The sequence below is a fragment of the Mauremys mutica genome, chromosome 10 (genome assembly GCF_020497125.1).
Source record: "Mauremys mutica isolate MM-2020 ecotype Southern chromosome 10, ASM2049712v1, whole genome shotgun sequence".
In the NCBI taxonomy this organism is placed as follows: domain Eukaryota; kingdom Metazoa; phylum Chordata; order Testudines; family Geoemydidae; genus Mauremys; species Mauremys mutica.
Genome location: NC_059081.1, coordinates 47663811 through 47676485, shown reverse-complemented (window position 1 = coordinate 47676485; position 12675 = coordinate 47663811). Strand labels below are relative to the sequence as shown.

At 40.9% G+C, this 12675-nt stretch overlaps 1 long non-coding RNA gene across 1 annotated transcript in view; it reads left to right on the top strand.

The window, feature by feature from the left end:
- LOC123378185 overlaps positions 1 to 12675 on the top strand; it is a 108375-nt gene that overhangs the window by 60284 nt on the left and 35416 nt on the right. Inside the window, exon 3 of the long non-coding RNA XR_006582497.1 lies at positions 471 to 563. This is a non-coding gene — a long non-coding RNA (uncharacterized LOC123378185). The remainder of the gene's footprint in view (positions 1 to 470; positions 564 to 12675) is intronic.

Genomic DNA, 12675 nt, shown 5'->3' with positions numbered 1-12675 from the left:
ACTGAGAGCATTTAGATGTGATGGCTCAGCTGGTGTAAATCAGCATAGCTCTATAGATTTCAGTGGCGCTATGGTGATTTACAGTCAGGGCCCGCTCTAGGCACCAGCATTCCAAGCATGTGCTTGGGGTGGCACTTCTCAAGGGGCGGCACTCCGGTTTGTTTGTTTTTGCATTAGCGGTGGCACTCTGGTTTTTTTTTTTTTTTTGCTTGGCAAAAAATCTGGAGCCAGCTCTGTTTACAGTGGCTCAGAAACTGGCACAAAATGCTGGACACATCTGTTCAAAATTGTCTTACTAGTACTCATGTTTTCCAGAGGCTACTGTCTCCAGCGCAAACAGCATCACTTGCTATAATATAGACTTCAGCCTTTGTAAATGATTACTATCTAAAAAGGAAGAGAGAGACTAAGGGGAAAATAAAACTAGGAAGGAAGGATTCTGAGAGTTCTCTAATCTCTTTATCTCCCAGTGCAAAATTGTCAGTGGCAGCCACGTGGAAGCTTAACAGAGTTCCAGAAAAATGAAATCCACGTGCCTCTTGGTGGGAAGAAGAGCTGCTACAGTGAGTAGGGCACCTGCTCAGATTATTAAACTAGCTGCTAAATCTATTATATGAGCTAACAGCTGCCTGGTTTAAATGGAAGTGGGGTGGTGGCAGCAGCAGCATAATTTCTGTAAGAGAATTGCTAGAGAATTTCCTTCTCAGAACATGGATTGTGTAACATTCAGTACAGACTAAAAGACTCCCTCTCCTTCCGGCATTTCCTGGGAGTGAGGCGATTGATTGGGATTGAGATGGTAGTGGGGTAAAGCTCATTTGGAGTTAGGGATGTTCTCAGTTGGTCTGTTTTTGTTCCAAAGTCTGTTTTTTGATATGGCCTCGGTTTTGTAAATACTTACACACATGCTTACCTTTAAAGCAATACTTCAATATTTAAAGTTTAGTTTGTATATGTTTAGTATTGAGTCCTGTGTTTTTAAATTTTAATACATCCAAAGAACTTGACAAAGGCAACTGGAAAATATAAATAAAAAGTCATACAAAATTAGTGAGAAAATGATGTCTTAGTAGTCTAGAAATTTGGGGCCAAATTCTTAGCTGGAATACAGGGTTTCAAATCTGCTGAAGTTTCAGTGAATTACACCAGGAATGGATTTATTCCAAGGTCTCTAGACTTCAAGGCCCTAGACTAGATTAGGATGCACTGGTGTAAGGAGGTGTAAATCTAATTAACTTGAAGTTACATTAGTTGAGTCGTGTAAGGAGGTGAATGATTTCAGCAGAAATTTAAATCTGCACAGATGCCATGCTGTGGCAAGCTACTGTGGAAGGAATCTTTTGAACTGTAATCAGCTGTCTAAATGGTGTATTGGTTCTGCATCCCCAAAATGCCAATGTGAGGTCATGTGCAATGGCAATTCTAAAGTGGCAAATGTCTATAAATATCCACATATTCTGAACCTCAGTTTCAGCTACTTGCATGGGGAAGACTGGGGTGGCTTTCTGCCAAGGTCCCCACCTGAAATCTGTAGTTGCCAAGATGAAGATTGGCCTTGGTTTTGTTTTTGGAAATGGTTAGTCTCTGGGTTGGGCTGAGTAGAGAGTGGCTATAGAAGAAACACATTACATAAAATGCATTTGAAACAGCAAGGCCATGTTGTGTCTTTCTGTAGATGAGAAATATGATAGTGTTTAAGGTGTATAGTATGATAGCCCATCTTCCTAATAATCATGTGTTTTGTCAGAGTGGGGACAAGAGCATACTGAGCACCTAAATCCAAATCTCCCTATATCTTCCTTGGAGGACTCTTTGCACTAAAATATGCTAGCTGGAGGGTATCTTCTGCGTTCAGTTACATAGGAATGAGTTAAAATGCAAATCACACAAAACTACTGTGGAAACAGGCTTTTCATTTCACAGCTACAGCTTCTTGCCAGTAATGTTGTCGCCCACTGCAGTGTTGTCAGTTCCCTTAGCAGGATGGCTGCCCTCATTAACATGGTCAGAGGGAGTGCGGAGACAGGAAAAAGAGCAGTTTCCAAATAATGTCAGGTGACCAAAGTTAGGACATATAAATTCTTACTACTGCTCAGTAATTAATTATGTTAGTTGTAGTTTTCACTGTACAACTCAGATCCTGTGGCATCTCTAAGTATATGTGTTGGTAACCCATCCACACACTAACTTCCAGCTGCTGTTATACTATAAGCCTTGCACAGCTGCTGCATTCTGTGTAGATAACACCTTTTCTATATTACTATATGGTGATATGCCAGCCCAGCAATGCTTGCTCATGAGTTTATGATTTGATTACAATAAAATGACTGAGTCATGTGAGGATTCTTTGAAGCAGCACCATTTGCAGCACCTCTGCTGGTTTTCTTACACTGACCTTGGAGTAAGCCTAGTCCCTTTCAGAAATGAGCCCAAACATTTTTAAAACAGCAGCATGAAATATTGAAATTGTTTCTATTTTCATTCCATTTTCGTTTTGTTTCCAGGGTGAAAATGGACCAAATTTTTTAGTCTCCCCCCAATGTTTTAATATCAATTTTTTAAAAATTAAAAATGCTGACAAAGCCACTGTCAAAATACTAAGGGAAACATGCATTTACCAAAATAGTTCTGATGATGATGCAAAAAGCAAAAAAAAAAAAAAAATTGAAAAAGATTGAGTTCTTACCAAACCGCCCATTTTAGAAAATAAGCCGTATGTTTGCATTAAAACTTTTGATTTGAAAAATGTTGAATAGCTCTAATTCTTTTGCAGATGCTACCACCATGTTATACACAGACATGCCAAACCCATGGAAAAAATGCAGAAATTGGGCTTGTTTTTGGCTTAGTTGGCTTGTGAGTTGCTAGTTGGCTAATTTTTGGCTTGTTGCTTGTTTGGCTTGTAGCTTGTTGCTTCTATTTTTTTTATTGGCTCCCAGCAAGCAGGGTCAAGGGTGGGGAGAGAGTCAGTAGTGCACAGTGGGCCTGCCACCATCCCAGACTGCATGCTGGGGGGATCTAGTCACATAGAGTGTTAGGGGTTTTAGGGATTGGCTTGTTTTGAAATGGAATTAGCTTGATTTTTGGCTTAATGTGGAACTTGGGGCGCTTATTTACTAAGCGAAAGTTGTCAGCTGTGGTTATATACCTTTTCACCTAGCCTCCTACTGCCACTGTAGCTTCTGTTGCTCCTTGCACCACTGGCTCTGAATGTAGCCCCTTGTCTGTAAAACCAGCTTGTTAGGAGATAGATACATGTTAAATGACTTCAGGCCTCTTCAGGAAAAAAGAAAATTATATAAATAGAATCATACTCAAAAGATTAGAGATGACCTAATACCAAAGTCAGAGAAGGGTTTTTCTATGGTATATTTTTGAGTGCTTCAGCCAGTCTAGGCTTTACTGATTCATATGATGGGTTTCCAACATTTCCCTAGGAAGACAAGTAGACACACCATTTATTAGATGATAGATACTTCCCCTATTATCACTGTATCTTACAATGTTTAAAAGAATCTCAGGACATCTCACTTTCTCTGACTATTGCTATTTGGTTAGATTAATAATTTTTCAACCTGCCAGCCTTCATGAAAGGTCAGTTTGACTGGTCACTGCCACTTGTTAAAAGCTTTCTTCAAACACCAAAACTTCCTGGGACTGCATCATTTTACTCCCCAGGGTCAGTCCTACACTTTGAATCCATCTCCTGAGTCCCTGGATGCAGTTGTATGTAATAGCATAACTGACTGAGCTTTCCAGAAGCAATGTAATCACTATTCTTCTTTTCTTGCTATATAACATGTTTAATCATTGCCATCTTGAAAGCAACAGAACATTGATACAAACCTCTAACTACAATAATATAAAACAAAAACTGAAAGGAAATGCAGCAAATCTCACACTTGCTTATTTTTGCCTATTTATACTTTAGCTTATTGTCAGTTTTTCATTTAGAAAATCCTTCTTTGAGTAATTTTAGTTTCCTTGTACTTTACTGTTGTGATCTGCAAAGAGGATTAATTCACTGTGTGTTCTGTTGTGGCAATCCACTATTTATCAAAACCTTATGATGTCTTCTTTATTCATTTCTGAGATTAGGGCCCCTGCTTCCCATCTGTGTGTCACTCTCAAATTTGGTTTCAGTTGATCAGGTATTAATGCATATGTTTCCCCATTCTGATGATGACTAGAACTTGTTACTTCTAATTTATGGGAGGAAATTTTATTTCTATTGAGCTAGATTCTGCCCCCATGTTACTCTTGTTCTGTGGTGTTTTACTCTGCAAGAAATCCCACATGTTTAAATGGGACTCCTCACAGAATAAGGTACTACATAAAATGATTGACGGAAGCAGAACTGAGCCCTTGGAAGTCATTGTTGAATGTCTCCATCATTCTACAATCATTTCCTTCAGTTGGTTGTTGATGTTTCTGGTCGTTTTGCTAGCGTGGATGATGTTTTGTCCAGTTCTTCACCCTCCCTTTAGAGGGTGAAGCCTGAATGTAGGTGGTTTCTTAGTATTTACAACCCATAAGAATCATGTTCTCACCTTCTTCCTGTTCTGCAACAAGGAATATATTATCTGGGAAGATGTCAAGTATCAGGGGTAGCCGTGTTAGTCTGTATCCACAAAAATAACAAGGAGTCCAGTGGCACCTTAAAGACTAACAGATTTATTTGGGCATAAGCTCACCTCATCTCTCAGCATGTTCAGAAAGACAGTAGTACTAAACAACTACAAGTGGCAACTTCAGATCTGAAGAAGTGGTTTTTTTACCCACAAAAGCTTATGCCCAAATAAACCTGTTAGTCTTTAAGGTGCTACCAGACTCCTTGTTATTCTCTGGGAAGTGAAGATCATAGAAAGAGAGATGGTACTTATACTCCCTTTGCTTATCTGATACTCAGTGTCCCTTCCCCTCTGCAACATACCTGTTCCAATCCCCCTACATATCTCTCTGGTGTCTCCCCCCATTATTTTTACCCCCTTCTTCTGTCACTATTATGGTCCCTTTTTCTCCTTCTTACCCTACCTAGATGTTATACCTCAGTACCCCACTTCTTTTTCCTTTTCTCCTCTATCCTAGTGGTAAGAATCCCCTATATGTTTCCAACATACTAGGTCTGCTCCAAGAACATCTCCCGCTGATCAGTGTGCCACTCTATACTCTGAACATGTTGGATGGATGTAAAGCAAGAAGAATAGGCTAAACAGAACCATGATTCATAATATAAGTAGGCAATGTGAGGTGTTCCAAATAACACAATGATGAACAGGGGCATGGAAGCAGCAGCTCTTTTTCCTTCCCATCAACAAGTAGAGTACTTTCACTGAGTAGATCATCAGGCAGGGGTATTTCAATAGCATAACCATGTTTTGTTTAGCATCTGATGCTAACACTTTGCTTACATTCATTTCTCCTTCTTGTACTACATGACTGACCCATTACACCATTCACTTTCCTCCCTCAACTTTCAACAGCCTTCCATATCCCTGCTTCCATCTTTACCGATATTATCCCCAACGCTAACATCTATTTGTTCAAGAATGCCTTCAAATCTCAAAGGCTACACCCTAGAGAATATGAGATGTGTACCAGTTATCTTTTTGGGCTGAGATTCAGATAGTGGTTGTTTACCAAACCAATTAATCTATCCTTAATTATAATGAAGATTTCCCATAGGATCTCTCAAATCATGCATTCCAAGTCAATGCATTTCATTTTTTCCACTGGCATGAACTAATAATCTGTATAACCACTTTTATAGAACAATATGCAACCATTCCTTTCTGAGAACATTTTTTGTACCAGTAGACAATGGAGAGGAGCTATTGGAGAAAGTCCAGAGGAGAGCAACAAAAATTATTAAATGTCTACAAAATATGACCTGTGAGGAAAGATTTAAAAAATTGTTAGGATTTAGTTTAGACATTAGCAAAAATAAATTCCTAACTGTAAGGGTGGTTAGACACAGGAAAAAATTACCTAGGGAGGTTGTGGAATCTCCATCACTGGAGGTTTTTAAGAACAGGTTAGACAAACACCTATCAGGGATGGTCTAGATAATACTTAGCCCTGCCTAAGTGCAGGTGACTAGACTAGTTGACTTATCAATGTACCTTCCAGTCCTACATTTCTAGGATTCTATTTCCATCTATTTCTGATATCTACAAAATACAGGGATTAAAAGTTTGATAAAGTGTTTGTGTGTGAAGCATCTGGAATGAACACTGATGAAATAAGTGACAGTAAAATAAGCTATATTGTTAAATGTCACACCTGAATTTTTGGGGGGTGGGGGTGGGGAAGAGCTGGGGGTTTTTTTGTGTGTGTTTTGGTTTTGTTAGGGTTGCTTGGCTGATGCACTATTTCTGCATCAGGCCACTTTAATTACCCTGTCCCTATATATTGTGAAAGTTGTTGCAAACTGAGGAACTGACTTTAACAAGAAATGTGCTTTCCAAACTGCCCGGCAAAAGCTTTCTGTGTACCTTGTCTGTCTTGTTTTCTAATTGCAAACACATAGCATCCTTTGTCATGCATTACAAACTTTGTGTCCTGTATATCATTCAGCAAACCTTTTGAGGAGGTGCAAACTTTAGAATGAAATTTAAGGACCTTTCCTGTAAATCTTGGCTTAAATTGTTTAAAACAAGACATGGGTTTGGACAATTCTAGCACAGTGATGCCAGAAAAAGAATGAAGAATTTCTTGGGTTAAATTTAGATTTGCCATGGGGTACAGTTTTATTATAATGAAACATTTTTTTGAAGATGGGTTGTTTGGTGGCATAGTTTCATCATCTCTCACCTAAGCATCTCAGCATGTTCAGAAAGACAGTAGTACTGAACAACTTCAAGTGGCAACTTGACTTTCTGACAGAAAAATCAAACAAGCTATTGAAGCTCATTTCTTTCTTCCAAAATTGCATACATGAATCATTGGCACCTTTAACAAGTTGGAAGATCTCCAAATGTATTTGGTCAATAACTCTCAGCTTCAAACAGAGAGCTGCAGTAATTTCTTTCAGGATCTCAGTGATGTGCCTCTCACAAAGCTGACAAGCAAGTTCAAGGAAGCTTTTACGTTACTTATGTTGTTTTCTATTTGTGAATTTCTTTGATATCAACACTCTAGCACATCTCTAACATTCTTTGAATGTAGTGTTTGAGTGGGAATGTGGATCAATTGTTAGAGAGGGCACATCTGGGAGACTTTGACAAACAATCTCTTTGCATTTTTGAAGTCCATAAACTCAATTACTGCATCATCTTCATTTTACGAATGGATGATTCATGTTTTATATATAAAATATGTGATCTTGAAATGTGTGCATGTATATTGTGCATGTAAAATGTGTGTACAACTATATGGGAACAGGGTGCCATTCCCCCAGAATATAAGGATGCTTTCATAGTCCAACTATGCAAAATAAAGGGAAGCATATCTAGTGATGGAAACCACTGTGGAATTGCACTACTCTCTGTAGCAGGGAAGATCCTTGCACGGGTTGTCCTTAACAGGCTCATCTCTAGTGATCTTGGTCCCGCAGCATGTGCTCTGCTGTTACTTGAGCAGGGAAAACTTACTTCCGTGCAATGCCATCAGTGGACACAACCTCCCCTCTCCGGCCCCACAACCACACTCTCACTTCAGTTATATTCTATGGCAGTGGGACTCAGTCTCACAGACTTTTTGTATTTGATGGGGCTGAGCAACTTTGTGGCTACTCCCTGTAGAGCTTCTCACATTTGGATCTCGATACAGCTCTGGTAGCACAGAAGCAAGCTGAGGAATGGTGCTTTAGCCTGCATTTTTGCCCAGAGACATGGTTACTCAGGTTTTGGCTCATGGAAAATGGGACAAAATAAGTTCTACATAAGTTTTTTATATACTAAACACATACAAATGTGTCTATAATATACATGTTGTAGATTGAAAAGACACCAATACAATCTGAACCAGATGTGTACACCTCTATCAAAGACCTGGAATGTGAACAATACCATGGCAGAAAAGACAATGGCAAAGAGGGCTGGAGCCATTATGGATCCTTGTTTGATGCTCTTGGTGACAGGAAGGCTTCTGATGAGTCATCACACTCCATCACCCTGGCCATGATGTCATGATGAAACCAAATTAATGAAGGAGTTTCCCCTGTGATTCACCATGTCAAGGGCCTTGGTCAGGTCAACAAACACACTGTACAGGTCATTGTTCTGTTCATGAGCCTTCTCTCGTATTTGTCGTGCTGCAACAATCATGTCTGTGATGCCATAGCCAATATAAAAGCTACTCTGTGACATGATTTGTGCAGTCCGACAAATATAAGGGAACTTTATAGTGACTGGACTATAAAAGTGAAGGCCAAAACCATACCAAGATCTATTATTTTCCCCCTTATCTTTTTTACCTAAGTAGGCAAAGGAACCAGCCCTTTGGGTATGGGGGGATATCCTGGCTGGAGAATTTGGTCAGCTCTGTTGCTGGGAACATGTGGAAAGAAGTGAAACTTGACTTGGTTCAAGGTAAAATCTTTGCTCCTAAAAACTTAATTTTTTCTCTCATAACCATTTCTGACTTTAATGCCTTATACTTGTATTCACTTAAAATCTTTTTCTTTATAGTTAAATGAACTTTTTATTTTTTAATCAAAACGAATCCAGTTTTGTGTTTAAACTGAATTGTTTAGGTAAGTCCAGTTAAAGTAGCAAACCATTGCATATTGACCCCTTACAGGGTGGAGTGATGTTGGTAGGCTGCGGCTATACGCACACACCCAGGGTGTGATCTGCATGCTGTGTGTGAGTGGTCCAGGCTGGGAGCTACAGCAGCAAAGCATGGTGAGGCACCCAACATTGCAGGGCAGTTGGTGACACAATCTCTTGCTCATCTGGACTATGCCTCAGAATCAGGGGCGGCTCTATGTTTTTGGCCGCCCCAAGCAGTCATGCCCGGGAGGCGCCCCCGAGCCGCGGGAGCAGCGGACCTCCCGCGGTCATGACTGCAGAGGGACCGCTGGTCGCGCGGCTCGGCTGGACCTCCCGCAGCTGCGGGCGGTTCGCAGGTCCGGCGGCTCCGGTTGAGCTGCCGCAGGCATGCCTGCGGGAGGTCCAGCCGAGCCGCGGGACCAGCGAACCGTCCGCAGTCATGCCTGCGGGAGGTCCACTGGAGCCGCGGGACCAGCGTCCCCTCCGCAGTCATGCCTGCGGCAGGTCCGCTGCTCCCGGGGCTCCGGTGGACCTCCCGCAGGCATGACTGCAGCAGGTCCGCCAGCCCAGCCTGCCGCCCCCCCGGGAAAGGGCCGCCCCAGGCAGGTGCTTGCCCCGCTGGGCTCTGGAGCCGGCCCTGCTCAGAATGTCATAGTTTCTAACTACAGCTTTGAGTTTCAGACCTTGGTAGCTAATTGTGATATCTACCAGGCCCAACAGGCTTGTAACCTGAAAGAATTTCCATTCAGGAACCTGTGGACAGGAATAGTGTGCAAAAGAGCTGGATGAAATTTTTTGCTTAAAATGTTTTTTTACCCAAAAATGCAGATTTAGGTCAACCAAAATTTTGCATATTCGTGTTGATTTTACTGAATTGTTTCAGTACAAAGAACAAAATTCTGAAAAAAATCTGAACATTTCATTTGGATATTTTTTAAAGGAAACATTTTGATTTTTGATTTAAGACTACTTTCCATTTTGAAATTTCTATTTTTTTTTACTCAATCTAAACAAAACACTTTGTTTCACCTGAAACAGTTTTTTAAATTGTCAGTGGAAAAAAAAATCCTTATTCACTAAGCTGTAGTGTATAGCGATACAGGCACAGTTTCTTCATAACAAAGAATGGTTTATTTGCCAAAAGGTGCAGAACACTCAGAGAAGTGGATTTACAACAAGAAAGCTATTGGACTATTATTCTTGGCATTCCCCTTAATCCCCCATGTAGACATGGCTTTGTTTTATTCGTCCTTTTCTTCTGGAAACCACGGTACAGCCTGCTTGCTGCAGACCCTGGCTGTCTGTCAGTGGCTGTCACCCTGCAAGAGCTGACAACTTCTCTCTCCCTTTCTGCAGGGTGGAGTGTTAGTGCCTTGTGATCTCCAGATTCTCAGCTCTGGTAAAACAGCCATGTCACCAGGTTTGGGGCTGAGGAGTTGCCTCTTCACAGTTGTTAATTTGGGTATATTGTTTGTCTCTCATTGGTATGTTCCTTAACTAAGCCATTGTCTTACCTTTCCTGTTTGGTTCCCTTAATAGCCCACTTTTGATCTAACTCTATCATAAACACACAGAGGCATGCACAATAATCATGAAAATAATAGATATTTCCCAGTTCTCTCTTACTCCCAATGTCTGTGTTCTCCTGTCTCCCTTTTGAAGGTCATTCCCCTCAGCAATAGCTTCCATGACCTCCGCTTGGGTGGGAGAGGTTATCATGAGCCATGGAGAATAGCTAGGCCAGTGCAAATTTCCTTTTAGGAGAGTAAGGAGCTAATATTCCCCTCAGAATTGGAGTCCATGTTTGAAATCCCACAAACTGTATAGATGTCACTATTAAGGGGTGTGGTTAAAAACTAAGATACCACCCCATTCTTGTCGCACTTTCCATCAGGTAACTTCTGACTTCAGGCAGACAGCTCACTCGATTCTCCCAATTTCTTTCTTTCTGAAGAATAAAACAAAAACTCTTAAATATACTTGATCTTGCTAAGTCCCCTCACCAAATACCAAATGGACCAAAAAGCTAGAATATTATCCCCATTAACCATGAATTAAACATTTTGATCTGTGAGTAGGGTTATAATTAGACACCCTTGTGCCATCACAGTGGTGTTAAGAAGCTGGGTTTTGGATGGGCTTTTCAGACATGCTAACCATTGATCTAACTTTGTTTTTATTTGCTCTCTATGGGCATTTTTACCATTGACTTTGATGAGAACAGAGTTAGACCTCAGCTGCTGTATATAAGTAATACTGTTGTTCTGTTGACTTCAGTAGAGCTATGTGGATTTACACCAGCTGGGTTGCTGTCTGCAAAGGCAGCTGCTGATTTGTTAGGCAGAATTGTTACCTCCTCCTTTTAGTGGAAGACAACTTGTTTTATTTGTTCTCCTGAAAACTTGACTTTTCTTCTTTGTTTTGTTTCCTTTAACCTAAAATACACAATTGAGAAAGTATATGATTGCTCTTTGTGTATGTAAAAGATACCAGCAACTTTGTTTAAAAAAGGAAGGATAACTGCACTATTGCCAATGCAAGCAACTTAATCAGGCAGCAGTAAAACTTCTTCTTTGTAATCATTACTATCCTCTGATGATGAGAACCTTCTGCTGCCACAAGCTGTTAAATCTTTCATTTAAATAATAGCCTACAGCAGTTTGGACTCAAGTTATTTTGCACTGTATGTTAAACGAAGAGGAGAGATGCAGGGTAGGCCAAAAGCTAAACTAGCAACTTTGGGGCTCTATTACATTTTAAGTTAAGTTTCTCTTATGTCTTTCATACACACAGAGCAACCATATGCATTTGTCAATCATTCCTTTCAGGTAAAAGGAAACAAAACAAAGAACAAAATTAAAGTATCCAGGACAGAACAGACAATAATTTCTGTCTACTAATAGGCTGTATCAAATATGTGTGTGTGGTGAGAAAAAGGCTTTCATTTTCAGCAATAAATTTAAGGTGGCATAAATTCAAGAAAATGAGTTTTACAGATAATCTCAACACCTAAGGGTGTACGTGGAGAATTTGGGGGAGATCTGTATTTTTATGAATATTGTATCAGTTTGAGTATCTTGGTGTAGAAATAAGGTGATCCAGTGGCTGGGCAAAGACAAGTTTCCTTTCATGGGGGTTGGTGTAAGTATCTAGGGGCCTAATCCAAAGGCCACTGTTGGTCATGGAGGTTAAGGCCAGAAGGGACCACCAGGTTGTCTCATCTGACTTCCTGTATATTACAGGCCACCAACACCAACCAGCACCTGCGTCCTAAACCCAACAACCAAAATTGGATCAAAGTATTACAGCCCACATGAGACTAGACTATTACGTGCCCCAGGCACAGAAGAGGAGGGACTAAAGTGCAACCACTGCTAGAGGCCCTCACAATGACAGGGAATAATTAAGTGAGATATACCCAGATAATCCTGGCAAGTGACCCACACCCACACACTGCAGAGGAAGGTGGAAAACCCCAAGGTCACTGCCAATCTGACTTGAGGAAAAATTCCTTCCTAGCCCCACATATGGTGATCAGTTAGACCCTAAGCCTCTGAGCAAGAACCCCCCAGCCAAGCACCCGAGAGAGTGGATGCTTAGTACCACTTCAGAGCCCTGGCCCTTGCTTTCCAATGTCCCATCTCCAGCCGTAGCCATCCCTGCCTCTTTAGAGGCTAAAAAATAAGAACGGAATACAATGAAGATGGGGGGGCGTGTGAGTCTCTTCTTGGCTCCCTGCCAGTGGCTAGCTGAAACCTGAAGCATGAGCTTTAAGGAACATAAGATATAAATTGGAAGTGAGCCTCAGAGGCCTGCCCCACACCATCACAAGCAACTGTCTCATCCATTACACTCATAAAATTCTCCATCTCTCTCTCAAAGTTAACCATGTTGTTTTCCCCCCCACAACTCCAACTGGGATGCTTTTCCAGAACCATGCCTTTCTGGTGGTTAGAAACCT